Source organism: Rhinopithecus roxellana, chromosome 8 (genome assembly GCF_007565055.1).
Source record: "Rhinopithecus roxellana isolate Shanxi Qingling chromosome 8, ASM756505v1, whole genome shotgun sequence".
In the NCBI taxonomy this organism is placed as follows: Eukaryota; Metazoa; Chordata; class Mammalia; order Primates; family Cercopithecidae; genus Rhinopithecus; species Rhinopithecus roxellana.
Genome location: NC_044556.1, coordinates 69,288,148 through 69,301,610, shown reverse-complemented (window position 1 = coordinate 69,301,610; position 13,463 = coordinate 69,288,148). Strand labels below are relative to the sequence as shown.

At 43.9% G+C, this 13,463-nt stretch overlaps 1 long non-coding RNA gene across 1 annotated transcript; it reads left to right on the top strand.

Annotated features, from left to right (window-relative positions):
- Positions 1-2,661: 2,661 nt before the first annotated feature.
- On the top strand, positions 2,662-7,267 carry LOC115899226. The gene is made up of 3 exons (XR_004058934.1): positions 2,662-2,755; positions 3,924-4,071; positions 4,896-7,267. It is a non-coding gene; the product is annotated as an uncharacterized LOC115899226 (long non-coding RNA).
- The last annotated feature ends 6,196 nt before the right edge of the window (positions 7,268-13,463 follow it).

Sequence of the window (13,463 nt, the reverse complement as noted above, 5' to 3'; positions counted from 1 at the left end):
ACACCTTCTCAAGTTTTGGCATCAGGACACTGCACTGAGTTTCACACTGTGCTTCTTTTTATCCCAGCAACTGCTGAAAATTCAGCTTTGTAGATGTAACATTGTCGGACGGAATGTTCTGTGATTTAATGTTGAAATGCACACTACTGCTAATGTGGCCCTCAAAGACTTAAACAACCCCACTCAGCCACTGCGAGGTGGCTGTTCTGGTCTGGGCTCTTTGGGCTCACTATTATGCACCATCTGTTTACATGTCTCTTTTGTGTTACTTGTAACCCCATGAGGGCAGGGACCACGTCTGTCTTGTTCATCTAGAACCATATTTGGCACATAGTAGGTGCTCAATGAATAAACACTCATGGAAAGGCAATTTCTCCAGCCTGGCCTTTAGAAGGCAAGGTTGGAGGAGCTGGAAGCAAAATAGCTGAAGTGCTGGGTTTGGTGACAGCAAGGACGACACTCCCAATTTCAGAGGCTCTGGTGGATAAGGAGGGGAAACGACCAAGGTTACACCAGAGGACGTGTGCAAGGGAGCCAACGCCAGGTGCTGAGAAGGATGCCACCGATTATAGAATGAGGTTGAGGGAGTGCAAACCATGATAAGAAAAACCCAAGGAGAACTTGAAAAGAAGATTGCACAAGAGGTCAAGAAGATAATGAGAAACACTTCCCATACATAAGGAACATCTGCTCAGGGAGGATGGTGGCAGTGCCCCTTCTGAGACAGAGCAAAGGCAATTTATTGACAGACATAGTTTCTGAAAATTAAATGGATCTTTGCCTTGGTATATTCACAAAAGAAGGGCAGAGGACAGATCTCACAAAGACACAAATTTCCCAAGGGATGGAGAAGAAATATCATGGAAAGCATGGAGGGTGGATGAAAAAGAGAAAAAAAAAAACATCTTATTTTTGTAGTGTGGCTTCTGACCTTCCGGGGCTGGCAAACAGGGTCCAAATGGGACATCAAATGAGGAAACCAATCTCTTATCACTGGCCCTGCTGGCCCCAAAGCTGCCAACTGTTCGGTGCCCACATCAGTCCACAGGGACTTATTTTGTCACATTCTGTTCCTGGGTCTGAGGCAAACTGCTCCAAACAGGCTTCCTTGCCAAGTCAGGGCAGTGAGAAAGCTGTGTGTTTGAAGTTGCTATTAGTGTCTTCCTCAGCTGATTTCTATAAGGGATTGTTTTCCGGTAAAGGAGGAATAAGGGAAATACTTAAACAATAACTGCTCTGAGTGAGTGTGTCCAGGGAAATCATTATCTCTTATTGTGCCAATAAGTTTCAAGGCAATGAGCCAAGCTGTTCTTAAGCTGGAGCCTCAGCTACAGCTCCGAGGTCAAAACCTGCACCAAAAGGGAGTTCGTGTGAGATGCCCCCTGGAGATGCCCAAACTGCCAGAGGTATGTTTGAGACCAATTGTTTTCCTCATTGTGGGGATCAAGGTTTTAAATTCTGTACTTCCAGGAGAGAACAGATATTATCGTAATAATGATAAAGGATAAGAACTGATATTACTGAGTCCTTGTTCTGTACCAGGCATTGTGATAGACACCTTGTGTATAATCTCATTTAAAACTCGGTAAGCAATAATGAGAGTATGATCATCTCCATTTACAGATGAGGAAACTGAGGCCAGGATCCACCTGGGTTTGCTTGTTTACAAAGCTTAGGTTTCATCCATGCTGTGATGCCGGGACATCCACTCAGCCTAGCTAGTATTCCCACTTCCTGAGTATGTCTTACGTGCTCAGCAATGTTTTCAGGAAGAATGAGGCATGCTCTCCTCTGCAACTTCTCTCAAGGAATTTATTGGGAAGACAAAACTAACTCAGAAGAAACAAGCATAATATTAGGTGCTGAACTGGCCAAACCAGAAATAAGTACAATTTCAGTAAGAGTGTCAGGGTGTGGCAATATTATTACAAATTGGAAAATCATCCACAGATTTTAGAAAGAAAAGAAATGGGATATAAGCCCACAGAACAATATAGTCTTAGAGTAATAAAGGATTTGGATATCTTGTGTAATTTTCCCTCTTTTACAGAGGAGGAAATGAAGTCTCAGAATGGTTAAGTCACATGGTTTCACTGGAAGAGAGGTGTCTCTAGTGGTCTGTATCCCAGCATTTACTATTAACTCCCAACTATCTCATGACTTCCAGCCTTCCTCCTTAAAGTTGGAGAATATGAAAACCAATAAAGGCCTTCCCTACCACTCTGCACGAAGTCTCTGTGTATTATGTGGGAGAAAGAAGGCCAGAGGGAGCACGTGCCAGGGGAAAACATTTAAGATGCTAGCCTGTTACTTGGCAGTGTTTTTAAAACAATGACAATTGCAATTATACACACACACACACACACACACTAAACAGGTAGCTTTGTTTCCTTCTCTCAACTTTCAGAAGTATTGAGTGCATGTTGGGGATTGGGAACTCACAGAAGTTCTCATCTGAATTTGCAGATTTTATTTCTAGTTAGAGTAAGGTATCTGGCTGGACTTGCCTGACTTTTCTTCTAGTTTTAGTTTTCTAATACTTAGAGGGGCTCTTCTCAGTTCTCCCTCCATGGATCGTGGTGGGCTTTGCTGACAGGAGAACCCTGTGGCTGTTAACATGGTTTGATTCGCATCCTGATTCAGTCCCCAAATGTCTTCCGGATTCAGAAGTCACATGCAGGACATGTTGCCTTTGGAGATTCCTTCCCTGGGCTAAGTTTGTCAACTCCCTGTTAAAAATGAAGACTCTTAGAGGGTAAGTGTTTGGGTGAAGTAATTGATCAGAGCCTCTGCCAGGAAGCAAGAGATAAAGTACCTGCCTGGTGAAGCCTGGGAAGGGACGTGGGGAGGGAGGTGGGGAGGGAGGTGGTGATGGTGGCCCGGGATTCCACAGCTCACAGAGGGCCATATTTGCACCTGCTGTGGGGCCAGGTCCCAGAAGGGGGAAGGCAGGTGGGTCTGCTTGGCTCTTTTAAAAGCACCCATGTTGCTCCCCTGTAGAAGCACATTCCTGGTGGCCCTCTAAAGAGGCAGCTTCACAGTTAGGATGAGGCCTCCAGGGCTGCACTAGGGAACCCAAGTGTCAGAAGGTTCTAAGGGAAATAGTGCTTGGAAAGCAGGATTCCACAGTGGCAAAAGGCTGGAGGGTTGTGTGAGGATGACGTCAAAGGTTACTAGGCTATCGCTTCCTCGTGGAAACATAAACCTGGACAAATGACAGACATATTGAGATTTTTAAGCAAGTTCCTGATTATAAAAGTTAATTCCTGATCATTGTAGGAAAAAAAAAAAAAACAAAAACATAAAGGAAAAAAAGTTTTTATCCAAAATTTCACCAGGCATAAATCACCAGTTACTACTTTTGTGATTTTCCATCTTTTTAATATGTGCATTTGTATATGTATTATATTTTTATAGAACAGTCATACTATATAATTTTGTAACTTGCTTTCCAATTAATGTTGTATTAAGCATGTTTCACTAAATTTCTTCATTAATGTAAAACGGGTTCATTAATAGAATTTAAATATGTTTATCCACATACGACATAGATGTATCATTCATTTGACTATTTCTTGGTTGTTTAGCATTTAGGTTATTTTCATTTTTAGGTGTACAAATATTTGTCAACATTTATAATTTTTTTACACTAAACTAATGAATGTGGGATTACTAAAATACAGAATGTCAATTTTTTAGTGTATAGTAGAAAAATAAGAACACAGAGAAGAAATTGAAATGGAGGAGGAGAATTAAAATCATCCTTAATTCTACTATCCAAAGCAGGTCCGTTCCTAACATTGTCATGATCTGAGGCAGGAGTATAAGTAAAGGTGCATCTACCACATAGAAATATCTAGGAGTTCTAAATCCTACAAACAGATTTTTAAATGAAATACTTTCTATTCTTACCTTTGTAATAGTCTAGAATTTCAGGTTCAAATGAAGATCAGACTCCTTGAAGGTCCTTGAAAGAACGCAGTGGGATGTGGAGACCTGACCTCTGGCCTTGGCCACCTCCTTTCTCATCTCTTGTCTCCTAAGTCTTTGTCCCCATGTCCAACATGAGAGGTTTGTGTTGCATGTGTTGACACTCAGTCCCACGTGCCAGCTTTGTCCACACCCCTGCAAACAACCCCTTCTTGGCTACCTGTTGAGTTGGGGCATGCACACCAGCAACACAATCACCCTCAGGAAGAGGTGGCTGGAAAGAGGCTTGTGCATCCCTGGAACTGGCTTAACAGTGCTTTGAATTCCACGGAATTCCAGGTGCTGGGGGTTACAGTGTGCACTAGGAGGAAAATGGGCTAGGGCATCGGGTGGGTTTATCCCTTTGGCCTTGCAAAGCCCTTGCCCTGTGGAGAGAAGCAGGTTGGAGCAGGGTCAGAGTGAAGCCATCTATAGGTTGGTGCAAAAGTCATTGTGGGTTTTGCCATCGAAAGTAATGGCAAAAACCCGCCATTACTTTTGCACCAACCTAATAAATTACAGGGATGGATCCATGTCTAGGGGTGATATAGATCCAAAGAAAACCCAAAATAAAATTTGAGAGTAAAACCTTCCAGATGCTTTTCTACCCTTTCCATGAGATTGCTCTGTATGTTATTTTATAATTTTCTGTTAAAACCAGTGATATTGTAAACATATTTCTAAGTTGAGAATATATGTGCATGAGTACTTTCAGTCAGATTTTGTAAAGTGTCTTCCAGTGTGGTTTTACATTCTCATCAGCCATACCTTGTCTTAAACCATGCCTTTGTTTACACTGAGCATTTTAATATTGTTTCATTGTTCACATGATAAGCAAAAAATGGCATTTTACTGTGAAGTCACAGTGAGGTTGCACCTGGTTCCGTATGTTCCTGAGCCAGTTTGTTTTCTATTTCATGCACCAGCTCTTCACATCCTTTGTCTACTTATTGGAAGCCATTCCAAATGTGCATTCGAAGGCCTGAAGAAAGGAGAAGTGATGGCAGACTAGTGGTGGAAACTGATAAATGATGGATGAGGAGCTGAGGATGCCCCATCCCTGTTTGGTCAAGAACTATTGCTTTGCCTGATAGCACTGAGACATGGAAGAGTCCCCAGAGGGAAACCAGGGAAACGAGTCGTCTGTTCACAAGAGTGAGGAGGAGATTTGGCGGAAACCTCGACCATCAGGGACACGAGATCTGCCTCCACAGAGGAAGCACAGGCGACTCGTTTCCTGACCCCTGGCCATCTTAGGGCTTCCTATATAATGATTCAGCCCTTCTCCCTCAGGAAAATATAATTTGGCTTGTGACCTTGAAGTTTATTCCTATCCTGGAAGCTGATTATAGTCTGGAACATGCTTCCCAGGGCAGTAATTGTTTAAGGGGCTGCCCTCATCCTGGATGGCAGGAAAACAATACATTACATATGTCGGCTGACTATACATGTGAGCAATTCAAGTAGGAAAACATCATTCTCTGAGGGTCAGTTTGCTCCAGTGGGACATATTTGTTTTTGCAAGGATTCAACTGATCAAGTCAATTGGAGTCAACTGCATTTGCTCGCAGGAACAATGAAGACCCTTTCCGGTTCTTGAGTCCATCTGCTGGATACATAGACTCAAGTGACATCCAAATGTGTGAAGCATTTCCTATTTCTGATAATTTTTGAGGGGGTTGCCTATGTGGGGTTACACCATAAATGCTTGTATAATGTCTTATACTCATTGCATCATGTGTGAATCTAAGCCATGCTTCCCAACAATATTGCAAGCTTTTTGGGGGCTGGTCTTCTGTCTCTTCTATTCTTCCTCAGTTTTGTTGGTAGTGGGGCCAGAGGGAATAATTCTTTCCCACCTTATTTTATTTTATGTGGAGGGAACAACATTTTGTAATGCTTCTGGCCTCTCTGTCTCTTCTCTAGAGACTGGAATTCTTTTCTAGGAGAGCAGGAATAACCCATCTGCTTGATAGATTTGAGATAAATTTCTTCCATCTTCTTGGGAGCTAGCTGCCCCCATGAAACACGTTTTGGTCTGCTCACCCCTGCTGCTGTTTTTACAGGGTACCCTCCACACATGTGTTTGTTGGGGAGGGGTGGATAAGAAGTAAACCTGAAACAGGAATTATCCAGCCCACTCCCTAGGACTTGTCAACTAACTCTGCAATGGAGTATTTCCTAACGTGTGCTTCTCCTAATGCTCTTATTCCATGACATGACAATAGGTGTTATCCAGGAAAGAGGAGGGATCTTACGTAGCCATGTCAAGTTGGGAAGAGCTATGTAAAACAAAGTAAAACTTGGTACATGCCACAGGACTTCTCAGAGCCTTGGGTGTGCTAATGTGCATTTTGTGTCTTATATTTAGCTCATGAAGCTCCTTGGCAAAATTGCTCCTGTGACCTAAGCTTATAGTCCTCATTTCTGTCCTCAAGTCTTGGATGATTCTCAGAATACACTGCAAAAGGCAAGAATTTATAATTGGAGCCATTAAACTGGAATCTCACTGATAATGGTGAAATGTCATCACTATTATGAGGTGTGAAATAGGTGGGAGAGAAGGTGGCCAATGGCATTTATAGTAGAGTCTCCTTTCTGGAGAAACCTCAGCAACAGAGGGGCTGAGAGATGAGGTAATAAGCCTGTGATGAATTTTTGCAGAAGCCAGATGGATAGACCAGGCCACAGTCAGATACAGAGGAGGAGGGAAGACACAGCTTCTGTCCTTAAGGTGCTCTAAGCTGAGTGAGAAAATCCCTAGGTCAGCAGCTCTCAGATGTGGCCCCTCAGCCAGACGCATCAGCAGCACTAGGAACATGTTGGAAAGTCTGCAGAGTTCAATTAGAATCCCTGCATCACACCTTTCCACGATTAATTACTCAGGTCACAATTTAGTTTCAACATGAATTTTGTGAATTAAAGGATTTTAGAAATTTTGAGACCATATGACATAGGGGTAAGTGCCTAGAGCCTGAAATAGAAGGCCCAAGTAAAGCCTCAGTGGCTGGGGGTCCTTCCACTATTCAGTTCACTTTCCTCTTCAGTAAAGTGGAGAGAGTAATGGCTACCCTCCATGGTTTATGAGATTATATAAAAGGTAATTGAGAAAATGTACGTAAAGTTGTTGCAACAGCTGTCAAGTGTCTCACATGTGTAAAGACAGATTTTGAGTCAATACTGTTTGAATCTTATTTTGGCAAAATGTAGTCCATTTCTCTCCAATTAATTATAGTCTCAGTATAAATCCAAAGTTCTTTTGGATTCAGGCATAGCTTTTACCCTGAGACTTCATATTAAAATAACCACTTGGGTTTTAATGAGAACTCTGGGGGCTCCTTTCTTTCTAACATACATCATGAAGTATATTTGCCTCGGCAAGAGAAGGTGTATATATCTTTATCCACTTGCTCTTCTTGTAACCTTTACCTTCTCCTTCAGAGAATAAAAAGAAAATGTATTTTCTGCCTTTTTAATACCATTTTCCAAACAGAGCCCAGTGTGATGAGAATTGAGGAAATCAACACTTCTTTTCCTTGGGATGGTGACTCTCATCGCTTTTATGTCTACGGGCATTGCATTGATTGCCCATGTCATCAGCAGTTGTAACTGACTCTCTCCCAACTCCCTCTCCCCAACCACCCAAGAAAACATTTGCTGTGTAGAATTCATTAAGATATCAGTACATTTTCACTGGACCAGTCATTATGATGAAGGAAGGAAATGAACAAAGTTGGCCTTGTGAGTAAGAGGAATCAATGGCGCCTGAGTGGAATAACTTTTGAGATAATTTTCTCTGTCCCAAAATTGCACCAGCATCACTTGTACTGGACCCTCCACCACCAGATCACTCCTGCTATCGGTTAATCTTTGTCGTTTCTGCTGTCCACTATGAAAAGAAAGCACCAGTCACGACCTACCTCCTCGTGTGGATTAGATTTGGACTAGAGTAAGGTTTCCTGGAGCAGTGTGCCAGCTCCAGTTAACACTTAAGACACGTTGAGGCAAAATATTTAAAAAATCTTTTTAAGGCCCAGAAAGGGACTGTGGTAGACATCAGACTCTAGCCTCTTGTCTACTTTATGAAATACTATCACTGGCCTTAGAACTGGTACCATAATTGGCAGTGTCCAGTCTTACAGTAAAAATGCATCTATTATCCTCCCCTTTCTTAAGATCCTCTAATGGTGAACTTAAAGGCAGATGACTCTACTTGCAAACAAAGGCTTGAGGAGTAACTATGAGCTTGTTGCACATGTGACCACAGTGTTTCAGTGTCCCTGTGCTGAAGTCGCACAGTCTGGGCAAAGCAGGGCAAAGGGTGAGTAGACTGGGCCCAGACAGGAGACTCCCACCTCAATTGCCCAGGTGGGACTATTCTTACATGTACCAGGAAAACCACCCTAAGGTTAGTGCAGCTGGTTCACTTACTCAAGTTCGCTGTGCTCCATAAGCTTTCATATTTCACCAGATGACAACAGGCATTTTTTCACAACTGCAAGGAATAAAGGACAGCAGAGCCTGGGCTTTTATTGGGGCTGGAGGAAAGATCTTCCCCTCTGATGTGAAAGATGACCAGTGACGGTCTGTTTGATCGTTACTATTTTTGGACATGTGTCTGTCACCAGACAAGTTCACCAAGTCACAAAGCCACTGACTAGGTACAGCCACTTTTATCCACAGCTGCAATAGTAGCTGAAGATCCTGCCTCCTAGAGAGGTGCAGTGGCTCACCCAAAGTCACGCAGCAAAATAACAACAGTCCTAGAGGTAACATCTAGTCCTTGGGATCCCTATTCTAGTTTTTCTAGGAATTACATGGATGTGAGGCGACCTAGACCAGGAAAGGTGCCCCCAGGGCAAGAAATTTTGAGAGTCCTGTGCACCACTATGGCTTCTACAGAGGGTGAGTCCAGAAGACCAATAACCCAGCTTAAGGGAACAAGTTAACAGTTCATCCCTAATTCTGAGAGCTACAACTTCGATAGCAGTGCCTGACTCTGTTGCAAAGCACCTTTACTGTTTTTGCTCAAAACCAGAACTCCGAGGGTCTCTTTGGCAGTAGAAATTAACATCCTCCTCTATCGTCTTATCTGAAGTTTTGTATATCTTGTTCCAGTTGGTCTGCCTCATCTCAGCATTATTCCCAATTCCCAAACTCCTGGAGGGCAGAAATCACTTCTTTATTTCTTGGTTTCCTGTGTCCTTGTCCTTGTGTCTTGCTCTTAGCAGCTGTTTCCTTTTGAATGATGGCAATTGGAGAGAGCTGGTCAGCTTGGAAGAAGTGTCCCACACTGTCCTAGAAGTTTGCCACGGTAGAACCTGAGTCAGGGGCAAGACTGGGCCCTTTCAGCCTGTGGAAGAGGAGCATGCAAACCTGCAGGATTGTGAGCCACAGGAGGAGATGCATTTTGTTTTATTATTTATTTATTTTATTTTAATTAATTGAGACAGAGGTCTTATGATGTTGCCCGGGCTGGTCTTGATCTCCTAGCCTCAAATGATCCTCCTGCTTTGACCTCCCAAAGTGTTGGAATTACAGGCATAAGTCACCATACCCAGCTGGAAATAGATTTTATATCATTGTGTGTGTGTCCCCAAAACCTAATGACACCATACCATTCCTATGTGTGATGTACTGACACTTCTATTCCATTCTATTTTGTTAAAACAATTGCTATTTGTGACCTGGTAAATTGATTTTATGTTGCACTGACAGGTCACAGCCATGCAATTTGAGAAACACTGCCACAGAGAACACACCTTCAGCTCCCCTGAAGGGGTATGGGGAAGTGTGGGAGGCTGTCAAGGGGAGAGGCTGCAGTTTAGACAGCCCAGGCGGGCTGCTTCAGGGGCTCTGGAGCCAGCAGCACATGGAAGGAACAGTACAGGGGCTTCTGCATTGGCCAATGTCCTTGTTATGTGGATAAACAGAAGACACCAGCCTTCAGTGCCTGCAATCTGCTACCTTTCAAGAGCTTTCCAACTCAGCCTGAGAGAGGAAGGAAGGAAGGCTTGATGAGAAAGAAGACAGCCACCTCCTCTGCCCGACATGCCTTCAGCTCTGCAGGCTGGATGTGGCTGAAGCTTTCGTTTGCCATCAGGAAGCCTGTTAAGAGCAAGACATCTTGCAGAAGGGCCAGGATGGAGGATGAATGATTTGGTGGCGCTTGGCCCCCAGGCAGCCCTCCTCCCTAGCTGGTGCCTCCCTCCATCACCGTGTGTTCCACAGAACGCGCCATCTGGGGGCCTTGCTGCAGGAAGTGGCTGGGACTTTGCAAGCCAGCTGAGCTGCTGCTAAGACAGAATGTGTCCCTGTGAGAATGTACACCGAGTCCAGGGGGAGGCATCCAGCCTGCTTCCCTTTGAGAAGGCTCTGCCAGTCTCCATGGGGACTTGAGAGACCAATTCCCTACAGGGGGTGGCTGGCAGAGGTTGGGGGAAAGCATGCCACCTTAGTGACTGTTCGAGGGGAGGGGTAGGTAGAGAAAATGATTTCTAAAAGGAAGGCCAGCCAGTTGACCAACTCTAGTTCTCCACCCAAAGTGGGCAAAGCCTCTTGTGGGACAGGTGCTTGAATGAATCCTTTTGTACTGTGTGTCCCTTCTCCTCCCTCACAGCAATAGGCTGGAGTTTGGGAAAGGGCATGATTGGGAAGGTGGTGTAAGCAAAGTGCAAGGCATGGCCCCAGCTTCTAAGGAGCTTACACTCAAATCAGAAAAAGGATATTAAAAACAGGAAGCTATTAGTGCACAGTACATGAGAGAATGTAAGCAAATGCTGCGCTAAGTGGGGCAGAATGTAAATGCTGCAGATCAGGAAGGGGAGGTCTGTGGGGGCTGAGCCGGTCAGGCGCTTCTTGCAGAGGCATTGGTGGGAAGGAGGGAGGCCGTCTAAGGGCAGGGCAGGGCAGCAGGAGCCTGGAGCTGGAGTCCAGAGGATGAGAAGACTGCTGTGCTGGGCACTGCTAATACATGACAGGGAGTAAAGAGGTGTTGGGCTGGAGGTCAAAGCAGTTGCTGGAGACCCTTGATGCCCAACTGATAAATGTCCTTAAGGAATTTAAAATCCAGAGCCTAGCTGAGCATGGTGGTATGTTCCTGTAGTCCTAGCTACTTGGGAGGCTGAGGTGAGAGGATTGCTTGAGCCCAGGAGTTTGAGGCCAACCTGGCAACATAGTGAGACCCTGTCTCTAAAAAATAATAAAATCCAGAGCTAGGTAGCATAGTGGTGTATATGGCACACACAACAGGTATACATAGCATAGCATGAGGTAGGTATCCAGGGTGGGCAGGGGATACCTGTGGCAGGAAAGCTACTGTAGGAAATCTGATGGGACTGAGATAAACTTCCAGAGGCTCAGGGCATTGAGAGCACTCGACCCAGAAGGGCAGATCTGTGAGCAGCAGCAGGGCATGATAAAGAGACCATGGGTTCTGGAGGCAGAAAGGCCTGCATTCACATCCCTGCTCTGCCAGTTTTGAGCTGTGGGACGTTGTTAACCTCTGTGGAGCTCAGTGTCCTCGTTGGTAAGAAGGGACGCAGCACAATAACTCATGTGAATCACCTATCACATGTCAATATGACAGGTCTGACACATTCTTAGGATAACTTTTGTTATTTTACTACTGCATTTCTGTTTCTTTAGCCTGGCCCCTATCTCCTAAGACAAAATTACAGGCTGCTGTCAAGTTCACTCTTTCTGGCAGTCAACCAGGGCTGTGTCACATGGGATCACTACATGGTGGCTACTTGGCATAATTTCCCTTCTGTGCTGGCAGGTGGGGGGTGTCACCACATCTGATGACAACCATATTCTGCCAGGTCCCACTGCCAGGCACCAGAAATGGGCCCCACTAAAGTCAATTGTGTTTGCTTTAGCCAAATGTATGTAACTGACACCAGGGATAGGAGAGGCCATGTGAGGCATTGACCTGGATGTGGAGATAGAAGGAGGGACATCAACCTGGCCTTATTCTGTTAATTTGAAACGTACTAAGGGCCTTCTCCAGCTTAGAATCGTGCTATCTATGTGCTGCTGTATTGGGGACACAAGCCATTTACCCATCAGATAGTTAAACATTGGAAGCTTATTATGAGTGGGTTATGAAAGCATAAATGCTTTAGATAATCCATGAAAGAGGCTTTTATTTTTAAGGAGAATGTTGAGTAGAAGACTCACATGCTCTTGTGACAGATGAAAGTATGTCCCTCAGTAGGGACCCACAGGCATTGTTGGTACCTGCACCATCCTCACTTCTGAGGGACCTGTTGAGTGGCTGTTGATGGTGCTGACCACTTGGTTCACGAGAACAAAGGCATTTCACTATCCTAAAGCCAAGGATGGAAGGAAAGAGATGCTCTAAAGAATGAGATTTTTCTTATTGCTCTAGCTCTATGTCTCCATCAAAGAGATTTAGACAGAGGGGTCTTCTCGGAATGAAAAATGTGAGAGGGATTGAAAATTAGGGAATTGCTATCTGCAGCCTTATTTCTTTGGGGAATTGGTTCTTCCTTGTGATTTATTTTTCCACTTTGATGTATTTCATTCATTCATCCCACAATTCATTTATGACATTTCATCAACATGCCACTGTGAAAAACTGGGCCAACTTAATTTTTTTTTCTTTAGCACTTAAAAGATTTCCCCAAGTTGTTACATGAGGTTATTTTCCCTTCCAAAGTGTTTCTTTATTTGGAATGGATTGTAAAAAACAATAAACTGGAGGATAGGGAAAAAAAAAAGCTCTACAATGATCCCAGTGTAACTTATATTTAGTTAGCAGCATGAATAATATCAAAACAATGTGCCCGATCATACCCACAACTCCTTTGAGAACACCGAATGAGATCACGTGCATAAAAGCACTTTGGCAAGTATGGAGTGCTCAGGAGGGGATTTTCAGGGAGCAAAATGGGAAGCTCTCAGGCTCAGGGGTCAGACACCTGGGTTGAAATCCTGACTTCATTACTTACTGACCCTGTGACTTTTAGGAAGTTATGTATTCCTATAAGTTGGGCGTTATGCATGTAGAGAGGTGTTTAGGATACTGTGGGTGCAGTGAATGGTAACCATTATTATGCAAAGGCAAGGCATTACTATAATCACTAGAATGATTATTATTATTTTTATTCAGCCTTGGAATGAGTCATGTGGCCTTTCTGCAACCTTCTTAATGATATTTCATTTGGGTTAATATCAGAATGAGATGGTATTCCAGGACTACTGATGTTAGTGGGTGATAAGGTCAAGGAATGCAAAGTATCAAGAGGCAGTTCTTCAAGTTTAAACCTTGGCAGGAGAAAAGGGCTGAAGTGGCCCAAAATTTAATTTTTCTGTAATTGAAAACCCTTATGGTGAGTTGACTTTAGTTCATAAAAGTTTGTGTCACTTGCTATATACCAGGTTGGAGGGATACAAAAAATAAACGTCGAGAGGTACCTGACCAGAGGAGGTAGATGTGTAATCACAGAATAATGTGGGGAGTGCAGTGA